Genomic DNA, 22714 nt, shown 5'->3' with positions numbered 1-22714 from the left:
TTATTATTTTATCTGAATTCTGTGTCTCTGTTTATTTCTTTCCGAGATTCCCGTAACAGTAAAGATTCAGTCAGAAAGAGGGGAGCAATTCCTTTTTAGAGAGTGTCTTACTTTTAAACTTCTTTTTTATTTGATAGTTCTTGTTTAATTGCCATTTTTAGCCTACTACTGAGTCAGTTACAGTGATAATTACATTTCTAGAAAATCATATCTTCATGTATTTGATAAAGTGACAACATAAGTGATTGTATTTTTACCTCTGTATTCAGTGCTGGGACTGGGAGTAGTGGTCAGGAAGAACATTACCTTTATCTATAATGTTTAAAAAATTTACATGTGCATGTAATTCTACTATAATCAAAATTAATTTTTTAAAATGGAAAACTGAGTAAAGGATTAGATTAAAGAAAATCAATACATATCTTGTGAGACCAAAGTGACTCCACTTTGCTTATGTGAAACCAGAATGACTCCACTTTTGCCCAAAATGGAGTAGTCTCCTTTGTCCTCTCACATTAATGATTAAAATGTGCTTGATCTAGGACAAAAGATACAATCTGTAACAAACCAAAGTTCCTAAGTTAATTACTCAGCCATCTGTTTACCCAGGAAATGAACATCCTGGGCCCACTATCTGTAGGAACCGTCTGTCAATGTGCTGACTGTCAGTGCTGAGTGGTCGTGACCATTAGTCACCGTGTCTGCTGACCATCAATACGTGACAGTTGCCCACTAACCTTTGTCCTTCTTTTCTTTTGTAAAACCTATACGTAATCACCCCTTACCCCTGATGAGTTCACCCAATCAGAAATGTACACTTCATGCATGTTAAGCGCTGACCAATCATTGTAACTGCTAAGTAGAGAATCTCCAAACCTTGCTGTAACCTCTATAAAAACCCCGCTAATTTGGAACTCGGGGCTCTCAATCTCGATCCGCTGTGTCGGTGACAATTGAGAGTCCCTGCTTAAGCTCGAATAAACGACCCTCGTGCGCTTACATTGGAAACGGCCTCCTGGTGGTCTTTGGGACCTCACAATCTGGGCACAACAATCTCTCTTTACTATCTCTCTGAAAAACAAGTCATAAAGATTCACATCACAAAATAAAAACATAAGTCTCCAAGCTATCCATCCACTACTTTTTCACTTATCCAAGGGAGTAAGTGTCCCTAGTCCTGCCCAAGACCAACTCCTAATGTGGCAAGTTTTCTTCCTCCTCATAGACTCAGACCTCCCTTCTTGCTTTTCCCTCTTTTATTTACCTTGGCTCTCTATGGAAACTTCTGTATAAACACTTGTTAAGGTATCATCCACTTCTGAGAAAAATCTTCCACTACCTATTTTGCAAGCCTGGGACTATGTATACTTTTCTGTTTGTTCCTCTCAAAAAACCCCTTAATTTCAGAGCCACGTATAACATTTCTACTTCCCTGCACCTAACTTTATGCTCCATCTTTCCACTGAAATGTCTCTTTACAAATCAGTGATACCTACCAGATTAGTAAACATATTATCATTTCTTGTCTTTTTTTTCAGCTTTGTGTCTCAAAAGCATTTGGCGTATCTCCAGTGAATTGAAACTGTACATGAAAGCTTATAGAGAGTCGTGTGGATGCTTCTTTTTACTAACTAGCTGAAGGTAAGGAAGAGATGGACATAGGGAATTTTGAAGTGAAAAAAGTAGTTGAAAATAATCTCACTGGGTAATGGGAATATGACTCTTATTAGTGCAACGCAATAGGGCTATTGAATTGCATATTTAAGATTTGTTAATTTCTCCGTGAATTTACCTGAATAATCATAAGCAGATACTCAATGTTAGTTAAAATGTGCCCAGTGAAGTAGATTCGGTGAAGTAGATTCACTATATAATTCTTTAAACGTTTATGTGTATTTAAATTTTTTCATAATGAAATTTCGGGGTGGGATTCACAGGAATATTCAGAAAAGAAAAAAATGCAACAGGAGAGAAGAAATAATAAAAATAGTGGAAGAAAATTTCCCCAAATAGAATACTGACTGGTTTCTTCAAACTGAATTTTTTCATTTATTGTCTGGCAGAAGAAGTTAAAAAAAAATCACTATGATAGAAAAACTCTTAAATTCCAATTAAAGAATCAATATTGCAAAGTTTGATAAAGATTGAGTTAGTTACTGGAACATAAAACAGAACCTATCTTGTATGGGCTTTTAAAAACTGCAATACTGGAAATAAGAATATGAAAGAATGGTATTTTAAAATTATTAAAAAATTGCTGTAAGTAGTGCATCATATATTTAGTCATTATAAATTTACTTTTTAATAAAATTTAATAATTTTTGACAAGGTAAGTCCTCAGAAATATAACAATTGAGTACAAATTTAGATAAAAAATTGGGAAGTTAGATCAAGTAAACTATAGACAAAGAAAGATAAAAAGAAGAGGAAAGTAGTGAGCAAGGATATAATAGGTATATCATGATAATATGATAGGTGATTTTGATATATATATTAAATAAAGAGTACTAGAAGACAGTTGCTGAATGAGATAATGTAATAATCTCAAAGACATAAAGTCTAAAATTTTATTTTGAATAACTCCAACTTGTTCACATAGAAACAGGGATAAGTGAAATATTTGGATAGTAGTGAGAAAAAAGCAAAAATTTACATAAGTATTGATGAGGGTAAATAAATGAGAAAATAATAAAATATGCATAATTTTTATATATTTATGAAAAAGATAATTTAACATTAATTGGGATTTGTAAGACAATAAATATTACAAAAGATAGTATTCAAATTACTGTGATTATAAAACAGAAAAGGAGTAAATTGAAATGAAGCAATTTTGCAATGTAGGTAAGTGTATGAACATCTTTGACAAAAAAGTGTAAGTAGTAAATATTATATAAGAAGAATACAAATACAAATGTGTAAATTATCACAACACATGGAAAGAAGCTGAATATTCTTATTTTAAATGAAAGTTAAGTGGATAGCTCAAGGACCCAAGTTTGATCCCCGGTAACAAAAAAAAAAAAGTTAAGTGGATAAATAATTAGTAATCATTAGATAATCCTTATGATAATAAAAATATAATTATTTGGTTAATTAGAAACAATAGAACATTAGAAACAATATAAATAAAACTAACATTAGTGCATCAATACAAATGTAAGGCACAGACAGCATTCAACTGCTCCCAGTCAAGAGGAAGGGGCTTCTGGGCTGCCATTCCTCTGCTCCCAGCCCACAGGAAGGGTCTTTCTGGCCACCATTCCACCACAGCCAGAGCAGAAGAGGTGAGCCACATGGGTGCCAACAGCACCTCCAAACCACCTGTTGAAATGAGAAGACACATAACAAGTCTCAAAACCAAACTTACAGATCACCTACAGCAAATCCAAAGGGAAATGAGATGGAACACTCTGATACTCAACCACCTGGACTCCCTGAACTGGCAACAAAAAAAGGACTGGAAAAAATGAAATCAGAAATAATTTCTCGGATAACAGCAGAGATTGTGCTTGTAGTGCAAGACATGATTAACAAATCTAGAGAGGAGCTGAGAAACATGATGGAATCCCAACATAAGAAAAAAATGGAATCCATAAAACAGATGCAAGTAGATTTCCAGGACATGAAAAACTCCATTGAAAGTCTACACAGCAGAATGAGCCAATGTGAGGACAGAATTTCAGATGTAGAAGATAAGTTGCAATTAGTGACTAGGAAAAGAAAAATTGCTTCAAAAAGGGACCATGAGAAATCAACCCAGCAGCTGCTAGATGATGCAAAGAAGAATAACATAAGACTGATTGGAGTCAAAGAAGAAATAGGAGAGAGTGAAGATGACATAAAAAAACTGTTTACAGAAGTAATGGCAGAAAGCTTCCCAAGCAAGGGAAAAGAACTTGACATAGAGATAAGTGAGGCATATAGGATTCCAAATAGCCTTGATTAAAAATAATCTATACATAGGGATATAATTGTTAAGATTCCAGAAATCCAACAGAAGAACAAAGTTCTCCAAGCAGTTAGAGAAAAGAAACAAATCACATACAAAGAAAAGCCCATCAGAATCACAGAAGACTTCTCAACACAAACCATCAAGGCAAGAAGAGCTTGGAGTGACATATTCTAAGCCCTAAAATAAAACAGCCTCCAACCCAGATTGATGTACCCTGCAAAACTAGCTTTCAAAATAGATGGAGAAATAAGATACTTTCATGAAAAGAGCACCTTAGGAACTTCGAGAATCCCAAACCAGCACTGCAAAGAATTTTACACAATATCCTAGGAACAGACATTGAGGATCACAACCCCAGGAAGCAAAGCAGAATGAACCCATCTGACATGACAAGAAATCAAATGTAAATGGGGAGAACCCAACAAAAAGAAAAAGTCATGCCAATGATAAGTCAATACATTTCAGTTATAACCATCAATGTTAATGGTCTCAATTCACCAGTCAAAAGAAACAGACTGGCAGAATGGGTCAAGAAGCAAAATCCAACAATATGCTGCATACAAGAAACACACTTAGTGTCCAGTAAATACAACAGGGCCCACACATTTCTTTCTTCGTATCCTTTCTTCCCTTTCCTTATTAGCAGAATCTTGCTTTTATTTAGGATGGTGAAGTTCTAATGAAAAGGCTGAATTTTTCAGTCTTCCTTATGACTAAATTTTGGCCAACTGGATCTAGTAAGTTTTTTAGTAAAACTTCAAAAAAAAAAAATTTAAGTGGTAAACAGCAACTATGGCTCAGTTTCCCCATTCCTCTGGCATCTTTCCTTAAGCACAGTGCTGAAGGCTGGAGTTTCAGCAGCCACTCTGGACTATTTGACAATTTTTATGGTTGATGACATGGGCTACCAAGGGCAGACCAAAAATAGAGAAAAAGCAGAGGTACTTGTTATCGGCCAGCTAGCAATGGAATACATTGGAAATATTTTTGTACAAGAAAAAAGAAAATTTAATATTTAAAAAAAAAGAAACACACTTAATTCAAAATGAAACTCATGGACTGAAAGTTAAAGGTTGGAAAACAATACTCCATGTGATGGGAAACAGAAAAAGTCAGGAGTAGCTATCCTCTTTGCATATCAAGTAGATTTCAAACCAACATTGATTAAGAGAGACAAAGAAGGACACTACATCCTTGTAAAGGGAACAATCCAAGAGGAAGAGATGGCAATCATAAATATCTATGCACCAAACACTAGTGCACCCAACTATATAAAACAAATACTAATGGACATGAAAAGTCATATATAAACAAATGCAACTGTAGTAGGGGACCTCAATATCCCACTGTCACAAATAGATAGATCAACTAAACAAAAATGAGGAATGAAATACTAGAACTCAGTAGAACTCTTGAACAAATGAACTTAACAGATATTTACAGAGTTCCACCCCACAAAATCAGAATACACATTCTTTTCCATTGCACACAGGTTGTTCTCCAAAATAGACCACATGCTCACACAAAGAACATGTTTAAATAAGTGCAATTAATTAAGTGAAATTATCTGCTGTATAGTATCAGACCATAGTGTGATGAAATTGGTGATCAATAGCAAAAGAAACCACAACAATTTCATAAACACATGGAATTTGAACAACACACTTATGAGTAACCAATGGGTCACAGAGGAATGAAAGAAGAAATCAGACAGTTCCTTCAATTAAATGACAACGACAATACAACATATCAGAATCTAAGGGACACAATAAAAGCAGTCTTACGACGGAAACTCATAGCAGTGAATGCACATATTAGGAAAACAGAGCCAGCCCAATTAAACAACCTGATGCTGAACCTCAAGCTTCTAGAAAAAGAAGAGCTGGACAAACCCAAACAAGACAGAAAGGAGGAAATTAAAAAGATGAGGGCAGAAAATAATGAAATGGAGACTAAGAAATCAACACAAAAAAATCAATGAATCCAAGAGTTGGGTCTTTGAAAGAATCAACAAAATTGACAAACCCTTAGCCAACTTTATCACAAAAAGGGATGAAAAGGCCCAAATCCATCTAATTAGAAATGAAAATGGTGAAATTACAACAGACCCAGCAGAAATCCAGAGGATCATCAATACCTACTTCCAGAACCTATGTGCCAATAAGACGGACAACACAGAAGAAATGGACAGATTCCTAGATACATATGAATTACCAAAGGTGAACGAAGAAGACCTAAAAATTCTTTAAAAACCCCAGTATAAACCAATGAAATTGAAAATGTAATTAAAAAATTACCAACCAAGAAAAGCCTGGGTCCTGATGGCTTCACTGCTGAATTCTACAAGACACTTTGAGAAGAACTACTGCCATTACTGTTTAAACACTTCAATGAAATTGAAAGGGAAGCAATACTCCCAAATTCATTCCTGGAAGCAAGCATCACTTTGATCCCCAAAGGAGAGAAAGACCCAACCAAAAAGGAGAACTATAGGCCAATCTCACTAATCAACACAGATGCAAAAATCCTTGATAAGATACTGGCAATTAGAATGCAGAAGATCATCAAGAAGATCATACACCCTGAGGAAATGGGATTCATCCCAGAGATGCAGGGATGGTTCAACATATGCAAATCAATCAGTGTAATACACTATATCAATAGAGAGAAGGACAAAATCCATATGATTATTTCCATAGATGTAGAAAAAGCATTTGAAAAAATCCAACATGGATTAATGATAAAAAGCCCAGAAAATATTGGAATAGATGGTCTCTACCTCAAACTGATAAAAGCCATCTGTGAAAAACCAACAGCCAGTATCATACTAAGTAGTCCAAAACTGAAATCCTTCACACTAAAATCATGAAGAAGACAAGGATGTCCACTATCATCACTCATGTTCAATATAGTCTTAGAAATATTAGCCATGGAAATTAGAAAAGAGATAGAAATAAAAGGAATAAAGAGAGGAAATGAAGAAGTCAAATTGTCATTATTTGCAGATGACATGATACTCTATATATAAGAACCCCAACAACTCCACCAAAAGTCTTCTAAACCTAATAACCAAACTCAGTAAAGTAGCTGGATGCAAGGTCAACACATAAAAATCAATAACTTTCCTCTACACAAACAACAGACTCACTGAGAGAGAAAAAGGGCAAATAATTCCTTTCACAATGGCATCCAAAATACTGAAATACCTAGGAATCAACCTAACAAAAGAAATCAAAGACCTCTTCTCTGAAAACTATAGTGCTCTGAAAAGAGACATCGAAAATAATATCAGAAAATGGAAAGACATCTCTTTTTCCTGGGTAGGAAGAATCAACATAGTAAAAATGACTATACTTCCAAAACTGCTATATAGATTCAATGCAATCCCAATTGAATTCCCAGCAACATACTTCATGGACCTTGAGAAAACAATCCAAAAATCCATTTGGAACAAGAAGAGACCCAGAATAGCAAAAGAAATTCTAGGTAACAAAGACATGGCAGGGGGTATCACTATACCCAACTTGAAACCATACTACAAAGCTACTGTGATAAAAACAGCATGGTACTGGCAAAGAAACAGATCTGAGGACCAGTGGAACAGATTAGAAGATGCAGAAACAACGTCAGACACACTCAGCCATCTCATCTTTGATAAAGAAGCCAAACATCTTCTCTGGAGGAAAGATAGCCTCTTTAATAAATGGTGATGGAAAAATTGGGCTTCAACTTCCCAAAGATCAAAACTAGACCTGTATCTCTCACCATGCACTAAACTAAAATCAAAATGGATTAAAGATCTAAATATTAAAATAGAAACTCTGAACCAGTTGGAACAGAGGTTAGGTAGAACCCTTGAAGACATCGGTGTAGGAAAAGATTTTATGAACAAAACTTCAGTTGCCTGTGAACTAGCACATATAATCAACAAGTGGGATCTCTTCTTATTAAAAAGCTTCTGCACAGCAAGAGAAACCACCATCAGGATGAAGAGGCAACCCACAATGTGGGAAAAAAAATCTTCACCTGCATTTCCTCAGACAAAGGCCTCCTATCTCAAATCTATAAAGAACTTAATATATCAGACCTACCAAATTTAAAGACCCAATCCACAAATGGGCATCTGAAATGAACAGATATTTCTCAGACAAAGAAATAGAAATTGCAAATAAATATATGAAAAAAATGTTCAACATCACTGGTCATTTGAGAGATGCAAATGAAATCAATGCTGAGATTCCACCTCACTCCAGATAGAATGGCTCCTATCAAAAAATCAAGCAATAACAAATGCTGCTGGAGCTGTGGGGAAAGAGGAACTCTGCTCCACTGCTGGTGGGAATGTAAACTGGTGCAACCACTTTGGAAATCAGTATGGAGATACCTTAAAGAACTAGGAGTGGAAGTTGCCTTTGACCCTGCTATTCCTCTGCTGGATATCTTCCCCAAAGAATTAAAAGAATCATACCACAGTGATATATGTGCAGCCATGTTCATAGTAGCACAATTTGCAATCGTTAAAAGTTGGAAACAGCTCATCAACTGGAGACTAGATAAAGAAATTGTGGGGTTTTTTTATAAAATGGAGTACTACTCAGCCATAAAAACTGAGAAATTAGAGACATTTATAGCTAAATGGATGCACATTGGGAAAATAATCTTAAATGAAATAAATAGGACACACGTGTAAACACTGAATAGTTTCTCTGGTGTGAAAAACTTAAAGTGTAAATAAGGACTGAAAGGTATAATTAATAATGTGAAATAGGAAGAAAAGGGGAAAAGGGAAAGGAGAAGTGGGAGAGGTAGGAGAAAAGAAAGAAGTGAATGGAATTAATATGAGAAAATGGAAAAATGGAAACAAGGTCTTTGTAAATAGGGAGGAATGGAGGGGTTGAAGAGAGGGAAGGGGAAGGGGGAAAAAATTAGAACCAAGAGAGATTATATAAAGGTGCAAATTTCCAATGATGAATGTCATTATATTGTATACCTAAAATGCACCAATGATTAAAATGAATAATTGATAATGTGAAATAGGAAGAAAAGGTCCAAAGGGGTAGGGGTAGTGGGAGGGGCAGGGGAAAGGAAAGAAGGGAAAGGAAAAATGATGAGAAATGGAAAAAATTAGAACTATCAACATTACTCATTAAACTCATCAAAGAAATTGAAAGGGAAGCAAGCCAAATTCATTCCTGGAAGCAAGTGTTACTTTGGTTCCAAAACCTGGGAAAGACCTAAACCAAAATGAGAACTACAGACCAATCTTTCTAATGAACATAGATGCAAAAGTCCTCAACAAGATACTGGCAAACAGAATACAGAGGGTCATCAAGAAGATCATACACCCTGACCAAGTCATATTTATCCCAGGGATCCAAGGATGGTTCAACATCTGTATATCAGTAAATGTAATACACTATATTAACAGAATCAAGGAGAAAAACCACATGATCATCTCAATAGATGCAGAAAAAGCACTTGACAAAATCCAACACCCATTCATAATAAAAACGCTACAGAAAATTGGAATAGAAGGGCTTTATCTCAACCTGGTTAAGGCTATCTATGAAAAACCAACAGCCAACATCATACTAAATGGTCAAAAACTGAAAACTTTCATGCTAAAATCAGGAACAAGACAGGGATGCCCACTATCACCACTCCTGTTCAATATTGTTCTGGAAACATTAGCCATAGCAATTAGAAAAGAGAAAGAAATAAAAGGAATAAAGGTAGGACAGGAAGAAGTGAAACTGTCATTATTTGCTGATGACATGATACTTTACACAGAAGATCCAAACAACTCAGTCAAAAATCTGCTAGACCTAATTGACAGGTTCAGTAGAGTAGCTGGATACAAGGTCAACACTGAAAAAACAATAGCCTTCTTATACGCAAATAGCAGACCCATTGAGAGAGAAATTCAGGAAATAATTTCTTTTACAGTAGCATCTAAAAAAAGAAATATCTAGGAATCAACCTAACAAAGGAAGCAAAAGACCTCTACACTGTAAACTACAGCACTCTGACAAAGGAGATTGAATAGGATATAAGAAAATAGAAAGATATCCCTTGTTCCCGGGTAGGAAGAACCAATACAGTGAAAATGGCCATACTTCCATAAACACTATATAGATTCAATGCAATGCTGATTGAAATTACAACAATATACTTCACAGAACTAGAGAAAACAATCCAAAAATTCATTTGGAAGCAGAACAAACCTGGAATAGCAAAAGTAATTCTAGGCAACAGAGATATGGCTGGGAGTATCACAATACCTGACTTGAAACTATACTACAAAGCTACTGTGATAAAAACAGCATGGTACTGACAAAGAAACGGACCCGAGGATCAGTGGAATAGATTAGAAGATGCAGAAACAACTCCAGACATATTCAGCCACCTCATTTTGACAAAGGAGCCAACCACCCTCATTGGAGGAAAGATAGCCTATTTAATAAATAGTGTTGGAAAAACTGGATTTCAACCTGCCAAAGATTAAAACTAGACCCATATCTATTACACACACTAAAATAAGATTGAAGTGGATTAAAGATCTAAATATTAAGTCAGAAACACTAAACTTGCTGGAAGATAAGTTAGGTAGAACTCAATGACATTGGAATAGGAAAAGACTTTATGAACAAATGTTCAGTAGCACAGGAGCTGGCAAAAACAATCAACAACAGGAATCTCATCATATTAAAAAGCTTCTGCACTGCAAGAGAAACTACCAACAGAGCTAAGAGACAACTTACAATGTGGGAAGAAATATTTAGCAGCTTTACCTCAGACAAAGGTCTACTATCGAGAATATACAAAGAACTGAAAAAAATCAGACCCCCAATTTCAAAGACCCAATTCAAAAATCGGCATCTGAAATGGACAGACCTTTCTCAGACCAAGAATTAAAAACAGCAATTAAATATATGAAAAAATGTTCAGCATCACTGGTCATTCAAGAGATGCTGATGAAAACAACACTGACATTCCACCTCACCCCACAAATATTGGCTGCTATCAAGAAATCAACAAATAACAAATGTCAGTGGGGGTGTGGAGAGAAAAGAACCCTTCTCCATTGTTGGTGGGAATGTAGATTGGTGCAACCACTGTGGAAATCAGTATGGAGATACCTCAAAGAACTAGGACTACAGGTCCCATTTGACCCAGCTATTCCTGTACTGGGACTCTTCCCCAGAGAATTAAAAGAATCATACCACAGCAATATATGTGCACCTATGTTTATAGCAGCACAGTTTGTAATAGCTAAAGCTTGGAAACAGCCCAAGTGCCCATGGACTGCAAACTGGATAAAGAAGATGTGGTTTTTCTATAAAATGGAGTACTACTCAATGATAAAGAATGAGAAACTAGAGACATTTATAGCTAAATGGATGCATATTGAGGCCATACTCTTAAGTGAAATAAATAGGACACACGTGTAAATACTGAATAGTTTCTGTAGTGCGAGAAATTGAAAGCGTAAACAAGGATGAAAATGATTAAAATGAATAATTGATAATTTGAAAGAAGAAAAGGTCCAAGGGTTAGGGGATGGAGGGAGGGGAAGGGGAAAGGGAAGAAGGAAAAGGAAAAATTATGAGAAAGAAAAAAAATGGACTCAAACTCTGTGTAAATAGGGAAGCATGGAGGGGATAAATGGTGCACAGGTAATGGGAGAAAAAATAAAACCTAATATACATCATGTTCTGGTACAAACACCCAATGATAAATGTAAATGTATTTTATACCTAATACATACCAATAAATAAATCAATATACATATATATAAATAAAATGTTACGTTAAACATAAAAAGAAGAATGAAGGAGGATGTAGTACAAAATTTGGAAAAGAAAAAGAAATTAAATGGATTTAGCTTGTGACATCTTTTTCTCTCTTTTCCTTTAAGATATGATGGCCAATAAAATCCAATCAATTAGAAACAAAAATATTTCAGTAAGAGAGAGGAAAGGACTTTGGAGCCACCGTCGCACTGCTCCCAGCTCAGAGGAAGGGGCTTCCAGGCCGCTGTCTGTCCTGCCACTCCAGGCTCAGAGGAAGGGGCTTCTGAGATGCTGTACCACTGCTCCCAGCTCAGAGGAGGTGAGCCACGGGGGTGCCAAAGGCACCCCTCCCTGGTCGAAATGAGAAGACACATAAACAAGTCTCAAAGCCAGACTTCCAGATCACCTACAGCAACCCCAAAGGGAAATGAGATGGAACACTGATACTCAACCACCTGGACCCACTGAACTGGCAACAAAACAAGATCTGGAAAAAATGAAATCAGAAATAATTTCTCAGATAACCGCACAGATTATGCTCATAGTACAAGACATGATTAATAAATCTAGAGTGGAGCTGAGGAACATTAAGGAATCTCAACATAGGAAATAAATGAAATCCATAAAACAGATGCAAGTAGATTTCCAGGAGATCAAAATCCTCATTGAAAGTCTACACAGCAGAATGCGCCAATGTGAGGACAGAACTTCAGATGTAGAAGATAAGATTGCAATTTGTGACCAGGAAAAGAAAAATTGCTTCAAAATTATAAGGGACCATGAGAAATCAATCCAGCAGCTGCTAGATGATGCAAAGAAGAATAACATAAGACTGATTGGAGTCAAAGAAGAAATAGGAGAGAGTGAAGATGACATAAAAAAAACTGTTGACAGAAGTAATGGCAGAAAACTTCCCAAGCAGGGGAAAAGAACTTGACATACAGATAAGTGAGGCATATAGGACTCCATATAGCCTTGGTCAAAAAAAAAAATTACACAGAAGTATATAATTGTTAAGAGTCCAGAAATCCAACAGAAGAACAAAGTTCTCCAAGCAGTTAGAGAAAAGAAACAAATCACATACAAAGGAAAGCCCATCAAAATCATAGAAGACTTCTCAACACAAACCATCAAGGCAAGAAGAGCTTGGAGTGATGGATTCCAAGCCCTAAAAGAAAATAGCCTCCAACCCAGATTTATGTATCCTGCAAAACTATCTTTCAAAATTGATGGAGAAATAAGATACTTTCATGACAAAGAGCACCTAGGGACTTCATGAATACCAAAACAGCCCTCCAAACAATCTTAGACAATATCCTAGGAATGGTCAATGAGGATCACAACACCAGGAAGCACAGCAGAATGAACCCATCAGACACAACAAGAAATTAAATGTAAAGGGGGAGAATCCAACAAAAAGAAAAAGTCATGACAGTGATAACTCAATATGTATCAGTTATAACTATCAATGTTAACTGTCTCAATTCACCAATCAAAAGAAACAGACTGGAAGAATGGGTCAAGAAGCAAGATCCAACAATATACTGCATACGAGAAACACGATTCAAAATGAAACTCACTGACTGAAAGTTAAAAGGTGGAAAACAATACTCCATGAGACAGGAACCCGAAAAAAAAGCATGAGTAGCTATCCTCTTTGCAGATCAAGTAGATTTCAAACCAACACTGATTAAGAGAGACAAAGAAGGACACTGCATCCTTGTAAAGGGAACAATCCAACAGGAAGAAATGACAATCATAAATATCTCTGCATGAAACACTAGTGTGCCCAACTATATAAAACAAATATTAACAAACATGAAAAGTCATATATGCACTAATAAAATTGTAGTGGGGGACCTTAATACCCCACTCTCACAAATAGATAGATCAACTAGACAAAACTTAAGTAATGAAATGCTAGAACTCAATCGAACACTTGAACAAATTAACTTAACAGATTTTTACAGAGTGTTCTACAACACAAAATCAGAATACACAACCTTCTTAGCTACACATGGGTCATTCTCAAAAATAGACCACATACTCACACACAGAACATGTTTAAGTAAGTGCAAAGGAATTGAAGTTGTCCACTGTACATTATCAGACCATAGTGCAATGAAATTGGAGATCTATAGCAAAAGAAACGCAAAAAATTTCATAAACACATGAAAATTGAACAACACACTTCTGAATAACCAATGGGTCACAGAGGAAATTAAAGAAGAAATCAGACAGTTCCTTCAATTCAATGACAATGACAATACAACATATCGGAATCTATGGGACACAATGAAAGCTGTCTTACGAGGGAGGGAAATTCATAGCAGTGAATATGCATATTAGGAAAACAGAACGAATTAAACAACCTGATGCTGAACCTCAAGTTTCTAGAAAAAGAAGAGCAGGACAACCCCAAAGCTCATACAAGGGAGGAAATCATAAAGATCAGAGGAGAGGGCCGGGGATTTAGCTCAGTGGTTTCGTCGCCTGCTGCTCAAGCGCAAGGACCCGAGTTTGATCCCCGGTACCAAACAAAAAAAAAAAGAAAAAAAGAAAAAAAAGATAAGAGGAGAAATCAATGCAAAGGAGACTAAGAGAATGATACAAAAAATCAATGAAGACAAGAGTTGGTTCCTCAAAAGAATCAACAAAATTGACAAACCTTTAGCCAACCTTGTCAGAAAAAGGAAAGAAAAGGCCCAAATCCATGCAATTAGGAATGAAAAGGGTGAAATGACAACAGACCCAGCAGAAATCCACAGGATCATCGATACCTACTTCCAAAACCTATACGCCAATAAGATGGACAACACATAAGAAATGGACAGATTCCTAGATACATATGAATTACCAAAGTTGAACGAAGAAGACCTAAAAATTCTGAACAACCCAATATCAACCAATGAAATTGAAAACATAATTAAAATCTTATCAATGAAGAAAAGCCCGGGCCCTGATGGCTTCACTGCTGAATTCTACAAGACATTTAGAGAGGAACTGCTGCCACTACTGTTTAAACTCTTCAATGAAATTGAAAGGGAAGCAATACTCCCAAATTCATTCCTGGAAGCAAGCATCACCTTGATCCCCAAAGCAGAGAAAGACCCAATTGAAAAAGAGAACTATAGGCCAATCTCATTAATGAACATAGATGCAAAAATCCTTAATAAGAGAGTGGCAAACAGGATGCAGAAGATCATCAAGAAGATCATACACCCTGATCAAGTGGGATTCATCCCAGGGATGCAGGGATGGTTCAATATATGAAAATCAATTAATGTAATACACTATATCAATAGAGCCAAGGACAAAAACCATATGATTATTTCCATAGATGCAAAAAAAGCATTTGACAAAATCCAACATACATTCAGGATAAAAAACCCTACAAAAAATTGGAATAGATGGTCTCTACCTCAAACTGATAGAAGCCATCTATGAAAAACCAACAGCCATTATCACACTAAATGGTCAAAAACTGAAATGTTTCACACTAAAATCAGGAACAAGACAAGGATGTCCAGTCTCACCACTCTGGTTCAATATAGTTCTGGAAACATTAGCCATGGCAATTAGACAAGAGAAAGAAATAAAAGGAATAAAGATAGGAAATGAAGAAGTCAAATTGTCATTATTTGCAGATGACATGATACTCTATATAGAAGACCCCAAGAACTCCACCAAAAGTCTTCTAGACTTAATAACCAAATTCAGTCAAGTAGCTGGTTACAAGATCAACACACACAAATCATTAGCTTTCCTCTACACGAATGACAGACTCACTGAGAGAGAAATAGGGCAAATAATTCCTTTCACAATGGCATCCAAAAAACTGAAATACCTAGGAATCATCCTAACTAAGGAAATCAAAGACCTCTTCTCTGAAAACTATGGCACTCTGAAAAGAGAGATTGAAGATGATATCAGAAAATGGACAGACATCCCCTGCTCCTGGGTAGGAAGGATTAATATAGTGAAAAGGGCCATACTTCCAAAACTGCTATCTAGATTTAATGCAATTCCAATTGAGATGCCAGCAGCATACTTCATTGACCTCGAGAAAACAATCCAAAAATTCATTTGGAACAAGAAGAGACCCAGAATAGCAAAAGCAATTCTAGGTAACAGAGCCATGGCAGGGGGTATCACCATCCCCAACCTGAAATTATACTACAAAGCTACTGTGATAAAAACAGCATGGTACTGGCAAAGAAACAGACCTGAGGACCAGTGGAACAGATTAGAAGATGCAGAAACAACACCAGACACACTCAGCCATCTCATCTTGATAAAGAAGCCAAACACCCTCACTGGAGGAAAGAAAGCCTCTTTAATAAATGGTGCTTGAAAAATTGGGTTTCAACTTGCCAAAGATTAAAACTAGAACTATATCTCTCACCATGCACTACACTAAAATAAAAATGGATTAAAGATCTAAATATTAAAATAGAAACTCTGAACCAGTTGGAACAGAGGTTAGGTAGAACCCTTGAAGACATCGGTGTAGGAAAAGATTTTATGAACAAAACCTCAGTTGCCCATGAACTAGCACAAACAATCAACAAATGGGATCTCTTCATATTAAAAAGCTTCTGCACGGCAAGAGAAACCACCAGCAGTGTGAAGAGACAACCCACAATGTGGGAAAAAATCCTCACCTGCTCTTCCTCAGACAAAGGTCTACTATCTCAAATCTATAAAGAACTTAAAAAGATCAGAACTCCCAAATTTAAAGACCCAATCCAAAAATGGGCATCTGAAATGAACAGACATTTCTCACACCAAGAAGTAGAAATAGCAAATAAATACATGAAAAAATGCTCAACATCACTGGTCATTTGAGAGAGGCAAATGAAAACAACACTGAGATTCCACTTCACTCCAGAAAGAATGGCTTCTGTCATGAAATCAACCAATAACAAATGCTGGTGGGGCTGTTGGGAAAGAGGAACCCTGCTCCGCTGCTGGTGTGAGTGTAAACTGGTGCAAGCACTGTGGAAATCAGTATGGAGATACCTCAAAGAACTAGGACTGGAAGTCCCATTTGACCCAGCTATTCCACAGCTGGGGATCTTCCCCAAAGAATTAAAAGAATCATACCACAGTGATATATGTGCACCCATGTTCACAGCAGCACAGTTTGTAATAGCTAAAACTTGGAAACAGCCCAAATGCTCATCAACTGGAGACTGGATAAAGAAAATGTGGTTTTTTTAAATAAAAAGGAGTACTACACAGCCATAAAAAATGAGAAATTATAGACATTTATAGCTAAGTGGATGCACTTTGAGGCAATACTCTTAAGTGAAATAAATAGGACACACATGTGTACATACCAAATAGTTTCTCTGGTGTGAGAAACTGAAAGTGTAAATAAGGACTAAATGTATAATAGGTAATGTGAAATAGGAAGAAAAGGGGCAAAGGGGAAGGAAGTGGGAGGGCTAGGGGAAAGGATAGAAGGGAATGGGGTTAATATGAGAAAATGGAAAAATAGGAACAAAATCTTTGTAAATAGGGAGGACTGTAGGGGTTGCAGGGAGGGCTGGGCAAGGGTGAAAAATAAGAACCGAGAGAGACTACGTAAGGGTGCAAATTTCCAATGATGTATGTCATTACACTGTATGCCTAAAATGTACCAATGACTAGAATGAATAGTAAATAATGCAAAATAGGAAGAAAAGGTCCAAAGTGGTAGGGGTAGTGGGAGGAGCATGGAAAGGAAAGAAGGGCAAGGAAAAAGTATGAGAAATGAAAAAAATGGAAATAAAGTCTTTGTAAATAGGGAAGGGTGGAGGGCATGAATGCAGGGCTAGGAATGGGGAAGTAATAAGAACCAACTTCGTGAATACCAAATCAGCACTCCAAAGAATTGTACACAATACCCTAGGAACAGACATTGAGAATCACAACCCCAGGAAAGAAAGCAGAATGAACCTATCTGGCATGACAAGAAATTAAATGTAAAGGGGGAGAACCCAACAAAAAGAAAAAGTCATGACAATGACAAGTCAATACGTTTCAGTTATAACCATCAACTTTAATGGTCTCAATTCACCAATCAAAAGAAATACAGTGGCAGAATGGGTCAAGAAGCAGAATCCAACAATATGCTTCATAGAAACACACTTAATTCAAAAGGAAACTCATAGGCTGAAAGCTCAAGGGTGGAAAACAATACTGCATGCAACAGGAACCCAAAAAAAAGCAGGAGTAGCTGTCCTCTTTGCAGATCAAGTAGATTTCAAACCAACACTGATTAAGAGAGATGAAGAAGGACACTACATCCTTGTACAGGGAAGAATCCAAGAGGAAGAGATGACAATCATAAATATCTATGCACCAAACACTAGTGCACCCAACTATATACAACAAATACTAATGGACATGAAAAGTCACATATGCACTAATACAATTGTAGTGGGGGACCTCAACACCCCACTGTCACAAATAGATCAACTAGACCAAAAATAAGTAATGAACTACTGGAACTCAATCGAACTCTTGAACAAATGAACTTAAGAGATGATTACAGAGCCTTCCACCCCACAAAATCAGAATACACATTCTTCTCAGCTGCACATGGGTCATTCTCCAAAATAGACCACATACTCACACATAGAACATGTTTAAGTAAGTCCAAAGGAATTGAAGTTATCCCCTGTATATTATCAGACCATAGTGCGATGAAAGTGGAGATCCATAGAAAAAGAAACTCAAAAAATTTCATAAACATGTGGAAATTGAACAACACACTTCTGAATAGTCAATGGGTCATAGAGGAAATTAAAGAAGAAATCAGATAGTTCCTTCAATTAAATGACAATGACAATACAACATATCGGAATCTATGGGTCACAATGAAAGCAGTCTTACAAGGGAAATTCATAGCAGTGAATATGCATATTAGGAAAATAGAATGAGCCCAATTAAACAACCTGATGCTGAACCTCAAGCTTCTAGAAAAAGAAGAGCAGGACAACCTCAAAGCTCATACAAGGGAGGAAATTATAAAGATCAGAGGAGAAATCAATGCAATGGAGACTAAGAGAATGATACAAAAAAATCAATGAAGACAAGAGTTGGTTCCTCAAAAGAATCAACAAAATTGACAAACCTTTAGCCAACCTTGTCAGAAAAAGGAAAGAAAAGGCCCAAATCCATGCAATTAGGAATGAAAAGGGTGAAATGACAACAGACCCAGCAGAAATCCAGAGGATCATCAATACCTACTTCCAGAACCTATATGCCAATAAGATGGACAACACAGAAGAAATGGACAGATTCCTAGACACATATGAATTACCAAAATTGAACGAAGAAGAGCTAAAAATTCTAAAGAACTCAGTATCAAGCAATGAAATTGAAAACATAATTAAAAACTTACCAACAAATAAAAGCCCAGGCCCTGATGGCTTCACTGCTGAATTCTACAAGACACTTATAGAGGAACTACTGTCACTACTGTATAAACTCTTCAATGAAATTGAAAGGGAAGCAATACTCCCAAATTCATTCCTGGAAGCAAGCATCACCTTGATCCCCAATGGAGAGAAAGACCCAACCAAAAAGGAGAACTATAGGCCAATCTCACTAATGAACATAGATGCAAAAATCCTTACTAAGATACTGGCAAATAGAATGCAGAAGATCATCAAGAAGATCATACACCCTGAGCAAGTGAGATTCATCCCAGGGATACAGGGATGTTTCAACATATGCAAATGAATCAGTGTAATACACCATATCAATAGAGAGGACAAAACACATATAATTATCTCCATAGATGCAGGAAAATCATTTGACAAAATCCAAAATGCATTTATAATAAACATCCTCCAAAAAATTTGAATAGGTTGTCTCTACCTCAAATTGATAAAAGCCATCTATGAAAAACCAACAGTCAGTATCATACTAAATGGTCAAAATTGTAATCCTTCACACTAAAATCAGGAACAAGACAAGGATGTCCAGTCTCACCACTCTTGTTCAATATAGTCTTGGAAACATTAGCCATGGCAGTTAGACAAGAGAAAGAAAAAAAAGGAATAAAGATAGGAAATGAAGATATCAAATTGTCATTATTTGCAGATGACATGATACTCTATGTACAAGACCCAACAACTCCACCAACAGTCTTCTAAACTCAATAACCAAATTCATTAAAATAGCTGGATACAAGGTCAACACATAAAAATCAATACCTTTCCTCTACATGAACAACAGACTCACTGAGAGAGAAAAAGGGCAAATAATTCCTTTCACAATAGCATCCAAAATACTGAAATACCTAGGAAGCAACCTAATGAAAGAAACCAAATACCTCTTCTCTGAAAACTATAGCACTCTGTAAAGAGACATTGAAAATGATAGCAGAAAATGGAAAGACATCCTCTTCTCCTGCGAGGAAGGATTAATATAGTGAAAAATGCCCATACTTCCAAAACTGCTATATAGATTCAATGCAATCCCAATTGATATACCAGCAGCATACTTCATGGACCTTGAGAAAGCAATCCAAAAATTCATTTGGAGCGAGAAGAGACCCAGAATAGCAAAAGCAATTCTAGGTAACAGAGACATGGCAGGGGGTATGACAATCCCCCACTTGAAACTATACTACAAAGCTACTGCGATAAAAACACCATGGTGCTGGCAAAGAAAAAGACTTGAGGACCAGTGGAACAGATTAGAAGATGCAGAAACAATGCCAGACATACTCAGCCATCTCATCTCCTATAAAGAAGCCAAACACCCTCACTGGAGGAAAGATAGTCTCTTTAATAAATGGTGCTGGAAAAATTGGTTTTCAATTTCCCAAAGATTAAAAGTAGACATATATCTCTCACCATGCACTAAACTAAAATCTAAATGGATTAAAGATCTGAACATTAAAATAGAAATGCTGAACCTGCTGGAACAGAGGTTAGGTAGAACTCTTGAAGACATTGGTGTACGAAAAGATTTTATGAACAAAATCTCAGGTGCCCTTGAACAAGCCCAATCAACAAGTGGGATCTCTTCTTATTAAAAAGCTTCTGCACAGCAAGAGAAACCACCAGGTGTGTGAAGAGATAACCCACAATGTGGGAAAAATTCTTCACCTGCTGTTCCTCAGAAAAAGGTCTACTATCTCAAATCTATAAGGAACTTAAAAAGATCAGACCTCCCAAATTTAAAGAACGAATCCACAAATGGGCATCTGAAATGAACAGACATTTCCCAGACAAAAAAGTAGAAATAGCAAATAAACATCTGAAAAAATGTTTAACATCACTGGTCATTGGAGAGATGCAAATGAAAACAATGCTGAGATTCCACTTCACTCCAGAAAGAATGGCTGCTATCATGAAATCAACCAATAACAAATGCTGGAGGGGCTGTGGGGAAAGAGGAACCCTGCTCCACTGCTGGTGCGAGTGTAGGCTGGTGCAAGCACTGTGGAAATCAGTATGGAGATACCTCAAAGAACTAGGACTGGAAGTCCCATTTGACCCAGCTATTCCCCTGCTGGGTATCTTCCCTAAAGAATTAAAAGAATCATACCACAGTGATATATGTGTGCCCATGTTCATATCAGCACAGTTTGTAATAGCTAAAACTTGGAAACAGCCCAAATGCCCATCAACTGGAGACTAGATAAAGAATATGTGTTTTTTTCATAAAATGGAGTACTACTTAGCCATAAAAATAAGAAATTAGAGACATTTATAGCTAAATGAATGCACATTGAGGTGATACTCTTAAGTGAAATAAATAGCACACACATGTATAAATACCAAATAGTTTCTGTAGTGTGAGAAATTGAAAGTGTAAATATGGACAAAAAGGTATAATTGATAATGTGAAATAGGAAGAAAAGGAGCAAAAGGGTAGGGGAAGTGGGAGGGGTAGGGGAAAGGAAAGAAAGGAATGGAATTAATATGAGAAAATGGAAAAAATGTAAACAAAGTCTTTGTAAATAGGGAGGGATGGAGGGGTTGAAGGGAGGGCAGGGGAAGGGGGAAAAATAAGAACCAAGAGAGATTATGTAAAAGTGCAAATTTCCTATGATGAATGTCATTATATTGTATACCTAAAATGTACCAATGATTAGAATGAATGATTGATATTGTGAAATAGGAAGAAAAGGTCCAAAGGGGTAGGGGAAGTGAAAGGGGCTGGGGAAAGGAAAAAAGGGAAAGGAAAATTATGAGAAACGGAAAAAATGGAAACAAAGTCTTTGTAAATAGGGAACGGTTGAGGGGGTGACGGGAGGGCTAGGAATGGGGAAAAAATTAGAACCAAGATGCATCATGTAAAGGTACAAGTTCCCAATGAGAAATGTAAATGTTTTGTATACCTAAAATGTACCAATAAAAGAATTAAAAAAAAAATCCACTTCGTGTTCAAGAGCTCTTTAAAAAATAAAATTCATTAAGATATTCACATAAAAGATTAAAATACATTAGAAACATTGTATTTTCTTTACATAAATAAGCATTAAGGTATTTTCTACAAAATACATCAAGTCAAACACCTCCTAAAATAGACACTGAACATAATATAGATAAATTCATAATGTGTTCATGTATGGAAGACAGAAGACTTAATATTTGTAAAGTCGATTCTTCAAAAAATGATCAGTATTCAAAATAAATCTACTCAGACACATATGTGTTTTTTAAAGGAAATTGATAGACTGGATCCATGATTCATCAGTATAGTACAAAAGCAAGGAGACTAATAATAATTTAGCCAAAGAATCAAAGAAGGCATCTTATACTATTGATTATTAATATATATTTATTCTTTCCCTTTTTGAAATAATGGAATAACTTGGATTTGAAAGAATCAAGTAAAAAGCAAAAAGAGAAAAATAAAATGCAAAATAGAATCTTTTAAAAGCATTAGAGCCACTGAGGAACTGCAACATTTTAAGAGAGCTCTACAGCAAGGAGAGAAGATATTCTTTAACCCT

General features: G+C 36.2%; 1 long non-coding RNA gene across 1 annotated transcript; it reads left to right on the top strand.

The window, feature by feature from the left end:
* Positions 1-1342: 1342 nt before the first annotated feature.
* On the top strand, positions 1343-22134 carry LOC147821259 (uncharacterized). Its single transcript, XR_015447364.1, has 2 exons — positions 1343-1641; positions 11874-22134. It is a non-coding gene; the product is annotated as an uncharacterized LOC147821259 (long non-coding RNA).
* Positions 22135-22714: the final 580 nt, after the last annotated feature.

This window comes from Heterocephalus glaber, unplaced genomic scaffold (assembly GCF_053883595.1).
Source record: "Heterocephalus glaber isolate CG9 unplaced genomic scaffold, H.glaber_assembly_v1.0 deba00001755, whole genome shotgun sequence".
Classification (NCBI taxonomy): domain Eukaryota; kingdom Metazoa; phylum Chordata; class Mammalia; order Rodentia; family Bathyergidae; genus Heterocephalus; species Heterocephalus glaber.
Note: the sequence above shows the minus strand (reverse complement) of the source record. Positions and strands in the feature narration are given on the sequence as shown.